The sequence below is a fragment of the Urocampus carinirostris genome, chromosome 2 (assembly GCF_059441175.1).
Source record: "Urocampus carinirostris isolate Australia breed hairy pipefish chromosome 2, RoL_Ucar_1.0, whole genome shotgun sequence".
NCBI classification, from domain to species: domain Eukaryota; kingdom Metazoa; phylum Chordata; class Actinopteri; order Syngnathiformes; family Syngnathidae; genus Urocampus; species Urocampus carinirostris.
Window position 1 is genome coordinate 29192350 of NC_142350.1, and position 11035 is coordinate 29203384.

Below are 11035 nucleotides of genomic sequence, written 5' to 3' on the forward strand. Positions count from 1 at the left end.
GTGCCGACCATCCTCTCCCGGTCGATGATGGGGTTTTGTTTTAATTTGTTATGATTGCTGATTCAGGGCACCAGTGACTGCCCAATAGGCGCCAACAGCCCTGAGAGCTGATTGGTTCAGAGACTCCTTTTAAACTCGTCAGATTGCTGCGAACCTTTGCTCCCAGCTAGGCAAGCTCATTCCGTCCGACAATCTTTTGCTCTGTTTTCTCCTGCCTGATTACCTGTTGCCGACCTGTTTCTGCACCTGTTTTGGACCCGTTTCTGCCCTGATCGGCCATCCCGACATCCGACCTGTTTTGCCCCGTTTCCTGCCTGGTACCTGTTGCCGAACTCTTTTCTAAACTCGATACCGCCCTTGCTCTCCCGTCCCGGCTAGTGAGCAGTACCCCCGCAGTCTACGATTATCCTCGCTCAACACGGAAGTGCCACTTCCGCGTTCCAGCCCCCTGCTACCCGTGTCCGTCAATCCTTGGATCGTGGAAGCAAGCCCTGCTCTCCCTCTTTATCAATAAAACTGAGTAAAAAAACGCTACTGGTTCCTGTCTCTGTTTCTGGCTCGTGACATATTTTTTTAGTAATGCTGAGCACATCATTTTAGGAGTTGCATGTATGCACAGTTCTTACACAAAGATAATTTATATAACTTTTAAACACAGCATAATGTGGGTTAACAATTTCAATTATTTGACATCATGAGATGATTAAATATTGTTATTAAAAGTTGTTGTAGCGTTTACCAATATTATATGAGATAATAATGATCAACAATTCAATTTGGAACGTTTTTAAATGCTACAATATATTCTAAACAAACAGAATACGCTCCTCATTCTTCGCTAGTTTCAACAAGGAAATTATTGTGTTAACCGTCTCAGCAAGAAACCTGTCGGGCTGTATCTTGCATATTGTTTTTGGAACGAGGAAGAAAACATCAATTGTACAAATTATGCTCTTTACTGTCCCAAACGGTTGAAAGATGTCTGATGACTGATGAGTAGTTTGTTTTTCATAAAGTATTCGTGTTTCTGTAGTGCAATGGTTAGCACATTTTCCTAACATGCGAAAGCTCCCCAGTTCAAGACTGGTTGGAAATATATGTTGGCCTGGAGAGGGATGGGTTACCATCAGGCTTTACCTGCCCAAAACACACTGCAGGAAATGGTGGCCCTACGATCCTAACAGTTAAGAGATCCAACAAACCACCCATGCATTTGAATAGAAGTGTATACAGTTTTTACATGCAAAGTATTTGTGTCAAACCACAGGCATGCATACAAAGACATGCACGTAATAAATAACAAATGGCTAAACAAGAAAAGCCATATTGGTTCAGTCCAATCTCGGCCCAACATTTTACAGTTTATTAATGAATCCATATATGCACATTATAATTTAGCAGTCGCATACAATATATATCTGTGATGTCAAATATTCTGTCGTTTATTCATCGTTCACATTGGAAAAAGATGATTGAGTAGCTAACATGCTTGCATGATTAATATATTTATATATCATGCGCTTGAAAAAAAATGCTGTATGTTCCCCACTTTATTCAGTCTAAATGGTGACTTTAACAATTCAAACATTCAAATGCTAAGATGTCACCATCCAAGCAGTAGTTAGTTTTTATTGAAACCATGCAGTAGTTTTAACACACCGTGACTGCTCGTGTGCTAGATCAGTCACTCTAACCTCCACTTAACATGATTGATAGAGAAGAGAGGCCTCAGCATAGCCTGCTCTAAAAAGGTTGTGCCTGTGACTGTCTTGTGACCGCCTCTTTTGCCTGACATACTGTAAATACTCTTTCCAAGGGCCTCACCCGCTTTTAAAGCCAGCATTTATCCATCAATCAATCAAAATGTATTTGAATAGCACTTTTCAATTGCAACTCAAAGTGCTATATAAAAACATTCAATGTACAACGAGAAAATAAGCCCCTCTAAATCCCCTCCCACCCCATTATCGGTGGCCAACAACACTGTATGCCAAATACACAGACACACACAATGGTTGATTGAAACGAAAACACGATAAATGATAATTAAAAATAACAATCATTCCGGCGTTCTGAACCTTTAGGAAAGGACTCGATGACATCACTACAGCCCAGAAGACACTATTGTTAAAGGTGGAGTGTTTGTGGTGTCCTTAAACAGATAAAAATTAAATATTTTCTCTATTAAGTATGTGTTCACAATGCCCAACTGAGTTCAAAGAGCCTTTTTTTTTTTACCGTGCCTGCTTTTATGTTACTTATATCTTTGGCATTCCACCCTCTCAGCACATTAGGCTGGACGAGGGGAGGCGGCGTTGGAGAGTTATTTCACGTGCTTGCCGGTTGTTTTATTTTATTCAAGGATGAAAATGGTGAAATTTAAAAAAGGACTTTCAATTACAGTCCAAATGCACACACAACCCAAAAACGGATGAAAAAAGAAGATTTTATTCAAGCGCATCTAAGATCGACAGGTACGTGCTCGTGCCACAGAGACAGCTTGACAGAAGGGGTTGCAAGTCATTGCTCTCTGGAGGGTGAGCTTTTTTTCATGTGTTTATGGAAATGTGTGGAGTTGCCACAGTAGTGGATCACTTTAAAATTCCTCACCATTGTGCGGGTCCTTTTTGCCTGTCGTGTTTAGTTAATGTCATTTGACATGTCTGATTTTTTACAACCAGTCTATAAAATGTTAACAAAATACTACAACATAAATATTATGACCGAAATACTACAAAAATACAACTTTATTAGTACTACAAAATACTACAACAAAAATATTACAACTTAAATACTACAAAAACAACTCTAGAAATACTACAAAAATATTATAGATATACTCTACTATCAAAAATATATGACATAATTACTACAAAAATACTACAGAAACACTAAAAAGATACTGCTATTAAAATACCACAAAAATACAATTCCAAAAATACTATAAAACACTACAAAAATTGGACTGCAGAAATACTAAAAAATACTTTTAAAAAAATCAACAACAGTAATTCTACAAAACTAAATATCAAATTTAGTGCTTAGAAAAGCTACCTAGTATACCATTTTCCTAGAATTGTAAGTGTTTCTAAACCAGTTTGATGAAACTAATCTATTCATAGGTAAATATAGAAATTTGTATTAATCATACATTGCATACAGCTCACCTCGGTGGAGCTGACATTATTGTTAGCCATCTTGCTGCTAATCCAAAAAGGAAAAATACATAAGAAGTATGGTGCAGTTTGGTTATTTTTAATTCTCCGAAGTTTGTATTTTTTCTTTGTGTCTTGTAGCACTTGTTTTCAATTTAATTGAGGAACAGATAGTTCTCAAATGTTACACAGTGTGATTTAAAAAAGATTACATTTCAAGTTTAAACAACAACAAAAATCTTAACTTGAGATGAGTATTTTAGTCTACAGTTGCTTCATTTGAATCAAGTTTCTGTGTGTGAATAATCCACGCCAATGATTGCATTACATTTCCATTTTGACAAAAGTTTGTGTTTTGTAAGTAAATATAGAGTGAATGATAAAATCTACCTTTTCTTCATGTCCAAACGTTGGCATGTTTGTATTCAGAAAGCGCCATGCCGAACAGCATCAAGCATTGTGTGTTTTTAGCAGATTTACATTTATTTCGTTACATTTACTTGAGTATGTTTTGAAAGATTTTGTACTTCTGGTGGTATTTAGTGTTAATGAAATCTTTAAGCAACTTTCTGTCATAAGGTCCACCATCAGACTGATGAAGGTCATTGATCATTCAAAATTTTGGTCCTGGGTTTTGATGCTTTATTTGGATGTGTGGTCATTCTGTCATAGATCTTTCTTGATTCATTTTTTAAGAACACCCCTGTCATAGGGTTTCCCAATGGGCATATGAGGGGACAAACAAGAGGCCTTAAACTACTTAAAATGTGGCTCGGTTGTCTAGTGGCATGATTCTCGCTTAGTGTGCGAGAGGTCTCAGGTTCAACTCCTGAACGCGCCCGTCATTTGGTTCGTGTTGACAAAATCTTTAAGCAACCTTCTGTCATAAGGTCCGCCATCAGACAGATGATAGTCATAGATCATTCAAAATTTTGGTCTTGGGTTTTGATGTTTTTTTTGGATGTGTGTGGTCATTCTACCATAGAGCTTTCTTGATTCATTTTTAAAGAACCCCCTGTCATAGGGTTTCCCAATGGGCATATGAAGGGACAAACAAGGGGCCTTAAATTACTTAAAATGTGGCTCGTAGGTCTAGTGGCATGATTCTCGTATAGGGTGCGAGAGGTCTCAGGTTCAACTCCTGAACGAGCCCTTTATTTGGTTAGTGTTGACGAAATCTTTAAGCAACCTTCTGCCATAAGGTCCGCCATCAGACAGATGATGGTCATAGATCATTCAAAAGTTTGGTCTTGGGTTTTGATGCTTTATTTGGATGTGTGTGGTCATTCTGTCATAGATCTTTCCTGATTCATTTTTTGAGAACCCCCCTGTCAAAGGGTTTCCCAATGGGCATATGAAGGGACAAACAAGGGGCCTTAAACTATTTAAAATGTGGCTCGTAGGTCTAGTGGCATGATTCTTGCTTGGGTTGCGAGAGGTCTCAGGTTTAACTCCTGAACGAGCCCTTTATTTGGTTAGTGTTGACGAAATCTTTAAGCAACCTTCTGTCATAAGGTCCGCCATCAGACAGATGATAGTCATAGATCATTCAAAATTTTGGTCTTGGGTTTTGATGCTTTATTTGGATGTGTGTGGTCATTCTGCCATAGAGCTTTCTTGATTCATTTTTTAAGAACCCCCCTGTCATAGGGTTTCCAATGGGCATATGAGGGAACAAACAAGGGGCCTTAAACTCTTTAAAATGTGGCTCGTTGGTCTAGTGGTATGATTCTCGCTCAGGGTGTGAGAGGTCTCAGGTTCAACTCCTGAACGAGCCCGTTATTTGGTTAGTGTTGACGAAACCTTTAAGCAACCTTCTGTCATAAGGTCCGCCATCAGACAGATGAAGGCCATAGATCATTACAAATTTTGGTCTTGGGTTTTGATGTTTTTTTTTGGATGTGTGTGGTCATTCTGCCATAGAGCTTTTTTGATTCATTTTTTAAGAACCCTCCTGTCATAGGGTTTCCCAATGGGCATATGAGGGGACAAACAAGAGGCTTTAAACTTATTATATGTGGCTCGTTGGTCTGGTGGCATGATTCTTGCTTCGGGTGCGAGAGGTCTCAGGTTCAACTCCTGAATGCGCCCTTTATTTGGTTAGTATTGACGAAATCTTTAAGCAACCTTCAGTCATAAGGTCCGCCATCAGACAGATGATAGTCATAGATCATTCAAAAATTTGGTCTTGGGTTTTGATGCTTTATTTGGATGTGTGTGGTCATTCTGCCATTGAGCTTTCTTGATTCATTTTTTAAGAACCCCCCTGTCGTAGGGTTTCCCAATGGGCATATGAGGGGACAAACAAGAGGCCTTAAACTACTTGAAATGTGGCTCGGTTGTCTAGTGACATGATTCGTGCTTCGGGCGCAAGAGGTCTTAGGTTCAACTCCTGAACGAGCCTGTTATTTGGTTAGTGTTGACGAAATCTTTAAGCAACCTTCTGTCATAAGGTCCGCCATCAGACAGATGATAGTCATAGATCATTCAAAATTTTGGTCTTGGGTTTTGATGTTTTTTTTGGATGTGTGTGGTCATTCTGCCATAGAGCTTTTTTGATTCATTTTTTAAGAACCCTCCTGTCATAGGGTTTCCCAATGGGCATATGAGGGGACAAACAAGAGGCTTTAAACTTATTATATGTGGCTCGTTGGTCTAGTGGCATGATTCTTGCTTCGGGTGCGAGAGGTCTCAGTTTCAACTCCTGAACGAGCCCTTTCTTTTGGTTAGTATTGACGAAATCTTTAAGCAACCTTCTGTCATAAGGTCCGCCATCAGACAGATGATAGTCATAGATCATTACAAATTTTGGTCTTGGGTTTTGATGCTTTATTTGGATGTGTGTGGTCATTTTGCCATAGAGCTTTCTTGATTCATTTTTAAAGAACCCCCCTGTCATAGGGTTTCCCAATGGGCATATGAGGGGACAATCAAGGGGCCTTAAACTTTTTCAAATGTGGCTCGTTGGTCTAGTGGCATGATTCTCGCTTAGTGTGCGAGAGGTCTCAGGTTCAACTCCTGAACGCGCCTGTCATTTGGTTCGTGTTGACGAAATCTTTAAGCAACCTTCTGTCATAAGGTCCGCCATCAGACAGATGATAGTCATAGATCATTCAAAAATTTGGTCTTGGGTTTTGATGCTTTATTTGGATGTGTGTGGTCATTCTGCCATTGAGCTTTCTTGATTCATTTTTTAAGAACCCCCCTGTCGTAGGGTTTCCCAATGGGCATATGAGGGGACAAACAAGAGGCCTTAATCTACTTAAAATGTGGCTCGGTTGTCTAGTGACATGATTCGTGCTTCGGGTGCAAGAGGTCTCAGGTTCAACTCCTGAACGAGCCTGTTATTTGGTTAGTGTTGACGAAATCTTTAAGCAACCTTCTGTCATAAGGTCCGCCATCAGACAGATGATAGTCATAGATCATTCAAAATTTTGGTCTTGGGTTTTGATGGTTTTTTTGGATGTGTGTGGTCATTCTGCCATAGAGCTTTTTTGATTCATTTTTTAAGAACCCTCCTGTCATAGGGTTTCCCAATGGGCATATGAGGGGAAAAACAAGAGGCTTTAAACTTATTATATGTGGCTCGTTGGTCTAGTGGCATGATTCTTTGCCTCGGGTGCGAGAGGTCTCAGGTTCAACTCCTGAACGAGCCCTTTCTTTTGGTTAGTATTGACGAAATCTTTAAGCAACCTTCTGTCATAAGGTCCGCCATCAGACAGATGATAGTCATAGATCATTACAAATTTTGGTCTTGGGTTTTGATGCTTTATTTGGATGTGTGTGGTCATTCTGCCATAGAGCTTTCTTGATTCATTTTTAAAGAACCCCCCTTTCATAGGGTTTCCCAATGGGCATATGAGGGGACAATCAAGGGGCCTTAAACTTTTTAAAATGTGGCTCGTTGGTCTAGTGGCATGATTCTCGCTTAGGGTGCGAGAGGTCTCAGGTTCAACTCCTGAACGAGCCCTTTATTTGGTTAGTGTTGACGAAATCTTTAAGCAACCTTCTGTCATAAGGTCCGCCATCAGACAGATGATAGTCATAGATCATTCAAAATTTTGGTCTTGGGTTTTGATGGTTTTTTTGGATGTGTGTGGTCATTCTGCCATAGAGCTTTTTTGATTCATTTTTTAAGAACCCTCCTGTCATAGGGTTTCCCAATGGGCATATGAGGGGAAAAACAAGAGGCTTTAAACTTATTATATGTGGCTCGTTGGTCTAGTGGCATGATTCTTTGCCTCGGGTGCGAGAGGTCTCAGGTTCAACTCCTGAACGAGCCCTTTCTTTTGGTTAGTATTGACGAAATCTTTAAGCAACCTTCTGTCATAAGGTCCGCCATCAGACAGATGATAGTCATAGATCATTACAAATTTTGGTCTTGGGTTTTGATGCTTTATTTGGATGTGTGTGGTCATTCTGCCATAGAGCTTTCTTGATTCATTTTTAAAGAACCCCCCTTTCATAGGGTTTCCCAATGGGCATATGAGGGGACAATCAAGGGGCCTTAAACTTTTTAAAATGTGGCTCGTTGGTCTAGTGGCATGATTCTCGCTTAGGGTGCGAGAGGTCTCAGGTTCAACTCCTGAACGAGCCCTTTATTTGGTTAGTGTTGACGAAATCTTTAAGCAACCTTCTGTCATAAGGTCCGCCATCAGACAGATGATAGTCATAGATCATTCAAAATTTTGGTCTTGGGTTTTGATGTTTTTTTTGGATGTGTGTGGTCATTCTGCCATAGAGCTTTTTTGATTCATTTTTTAAGAACCCTCCTGTCATAGGGTTTCCCAATGGGCATATGAGGGGACAAACAAGAGGCTTTAAACTTATTATATGTGGCTCGTTGGTCTAGTGGCATGATTCTTGCTTCGGGTGCGAGAGGTCTCAGTTTCAACTCCTGAACGAGCCCTTTCTTTTGGTTAGTATTGACGAAATCTTTAAGCAACCTTCTGTCATAAGGTCCGCCATCAGACAGATGATAGTCATAGATCATTTGAAATTTTGGTCTTGGGTTTTGATGCTTTATTTGGATGTGTGTGGTCATTTTGCCATAGAGCTTTCTTGATTCATTTTTAAAGAACCCCCCTGTCATAGGGTTTCCCAATGGGCATATGAGGGGACAATCAAGGGGCCTTAAACATTTTAAAATGTGGCTCGTTGGTCTAGTGGCATGATTCTCGCTTAGGGTGCGAGAGGTCTCAGGTTCAACTCCTGAACGCGCCCGTTATTTGGTTCGTGTTGACGAAATCTTTAAGCAACCTTCTGTCATAAGGTCCGCCATCAGACAGATGATAGTCATAGATCATTCAAAATTTTGGTCTTGGGTTTTGATGCTTTATTTGGATGTGTGTGGTCATTTTGCCATAGAGCTTTCTTGATTCATTTTTAAAGAACCCCCCTGTCATAGGGTTTCCCAATGGGCATATGAGGGGACAAACAAGGGGCCTTAAACTTTTTAAAAGATGGCTCGTTGGTCTAGTGGCATGATTCTTGCTTAGGATGCGCGAGGTCTCAGGTTTAACTCCTGAATGAGCCCGTTTTTTGGTTAGTGTTGACGAAATCTTTAAGCAACCTTCTGCCATAAGGTCCGCCATCAGACAGATGATGGTCATAGATCATTCAAAAGTTTGGTCTTGGGTTTTGATGCTTTATTTGGATGTGTGTGGTCATTCTGTCATAGATCTTTCTTGATTCATTTTTTGAGAACCCCCCTGTCAAAGGGTTTCCCAATGGGCATATGAAGGGACAAACAAGGGCCGTTTCACTACTTAAAATGTGGCTCGTATGTCTAGTGGCATGATTCTTGCTTGGGTTGCGAGAGGTCTCAGGTTCAACTCCTGAACGAGCCCGTCATTTGGTTAGTGTTGACGAAATCTTTAAGCAACCTTCTGTCATAAGGTCGGCCATCAGACAGATGATAGTCATAGATCATTCAAAATTTTGGTCTTGGGTTTTGATGCTTTATTTGGATGTGTGTGGTCATTCTGCCATAGAGCTTTCTTGATTCATTTTTAAGAACCCCCGGTCATAGGGTTTCCCAATGGGCATATGAGGGGACAAATAAGGGGCCTTAAACTTCTTAAAATGTGGCTTGTTGGTCTAGTTGCATGATTCTCGCTTAGGGTGTGAGAGGTCTCAGGTTCAACTCCTGAACGAACCCTTTATTTGGTTAGTGTTGATGAAATCTTTAAGCAAACTTCTGTCATAAGGTTCACCATCAGACAGATGAAGGCCATAGATCATTACAAATTTTGGTCTTGGGTTTTGATGCTTTATTTGGATGTGTGTGGTCATTCTGTCACAGATCTTCCTTGATTCATTTTTTGAGAACCCCCAGGTCATAGGGTTTCCCAATGGGCATATGAAGGGACAAACAAGAGGCCTTAAACTACTTAAAGCGTGGCTTGTTGGTCTAGTGGCATGATTCTTGCTTCGGGTGCGAGAGGTCTCAGGTTCAACTCCTGAACGAGCTTGTTAATTGGATAGTGTTGACGAAATCTTTAAGCAACCTTCTGTCATAAGGTCCGCCATCAGACAGATGATAGTCACAGATCATTCAAAATTTTGGTCTTGGGTTTTGATGCTTTATTTGGATGTGTGTGGTCATTTTGTCATAGATCTTCCTTGATTCATTTTTTGAGAACCCCCAGGTCATAGGGTTTCCCAATGGGCATATGAAGGGACAAACAAGAGGCCTTAAACTACTTAAAATTTGGCTCGGTTGTCTAGTGGCATGATTCTTGCTTCGGGTGCGAGAGGTCTCAGGTTCAACTCCTGAACGAGCCTGTTATTTGGTTAGTGTTGACGAAATCTTTAAGCAACCTTCTGTCATAAGGTCCGCCATCAGACAGATGATAGTCATAGATCATTCAAAATTTTGGTCTTGGGTTTTGATGCTTTATTTGGATGTGTGTGGTCATTCTGCCATAGAGCTTTCTTGATTCATTTTTTTAAGAACCCCCCTGTCATAGGGTTTCCAATGGGCATATGAGGAAACAAACAAGGGGCCTTAAACTCTTTAAAATGTGGCTTGTTGGTCTAGTGGTATGATTCTCGCTCAGGGTGTGAGAGGTCTCAGGTTCAACTCCTGAACGAGCCCGTTATTTGGTTAGTGTTGACGAAACCTTTAAGCAACCTTCTGTCATAAGGTCCGCCATCAGACAGATGAAGGCCATAGATCATTACAAATTTTGGTCTTGGGTTTTGATGTTTTTTTTGGATGTGTGTGGTCATTCTGCCATAGAGCTTTTTTGATTCATTTTTTAAGAACCCTCCTGTCATAGGGTTTCCCAATGGGCATATGAGGGGACAAACAAGAGGCCTTAAACTTCTTAAAGTGTGGCTTGTTGGTCTAGTGGCATGATTCTCGCTCAGGGTGCGAGAGGTCGCAGGTTTAACTCCTGAATGAGCTCTTTGTTCAGTTAATGTTGATGAATTCTTTCAGCAACCATCCGAGTACAAGAGCAACTTGCTTCCTGCGTCCAGCGAACACCGGATCGTGGGCGCAGCCCTTTCTCTTTCCTCCAATAAAACTTGTGAGAAACGTAACACAATTGGGTCCTGTTTCTTTTCTGGTCCTGACATAAATAATACGTATTTTCAGGTACTTAGTACTTGAAGAGTTTTATCACCAAGTACTTTTTATTTTTACTCAAATAATTTTTTGAATGACTACTTTTTTACATCAACTCGAGTGATATATTCTGAAGTAACAGTACTTTTACTTTTTTTATTTTTGGCTACTCTACCCACCCTTGGTTTTTGGAGACAAAACTAAAAGAAACAAAACACAGTATTGTGTTTTAAAGATGTAGGGTTTATTTCATCAAGTGCACTCAAAGGGTTGACTTGTCCAACCAGTCTGGCAGCATAAAGGCTTG

General features: G+C 40.3%; 3 non-coding genes across 3 annotated transcripts; all 3 read left to right on the forward strand.

Annotated features, from left to right (window-relative positions):
- The first annotated feature begins 4861 nt into the window (after positions 1–4861).
- Positions 4862–4933, forward strand: trnap-agg (transfer RNA proline (anticodon AGG)). Its single transcript has one exon. It is a non-coding gene; the product is annotated as a tRNA-Pro (tRNA).
- Positions 4934–7053: 2120 nt separating this feature from the next.
- trnap-agg (transfer RNA proline (anticodon AGG)) lies at positions 7054–7125 on the forward strand. The gene has a single exon. It is a non-coding gene; the product is annotated as a tRNA-Pro (tRNA).
- Positions 7126–7680: 555 nt separating this feature from the next.
- trnap-agg (transfer RNA proline (anticodon AGG)) lies at positions 7681–7752 on the forward strand. The gene has a single exon. It is a non-coding gene; the product is annotated as a tRNA-Pro (tRNA).
- The last annotated feature ends 3283 nt before the right edge of the window (positions 7753–11035 follow it).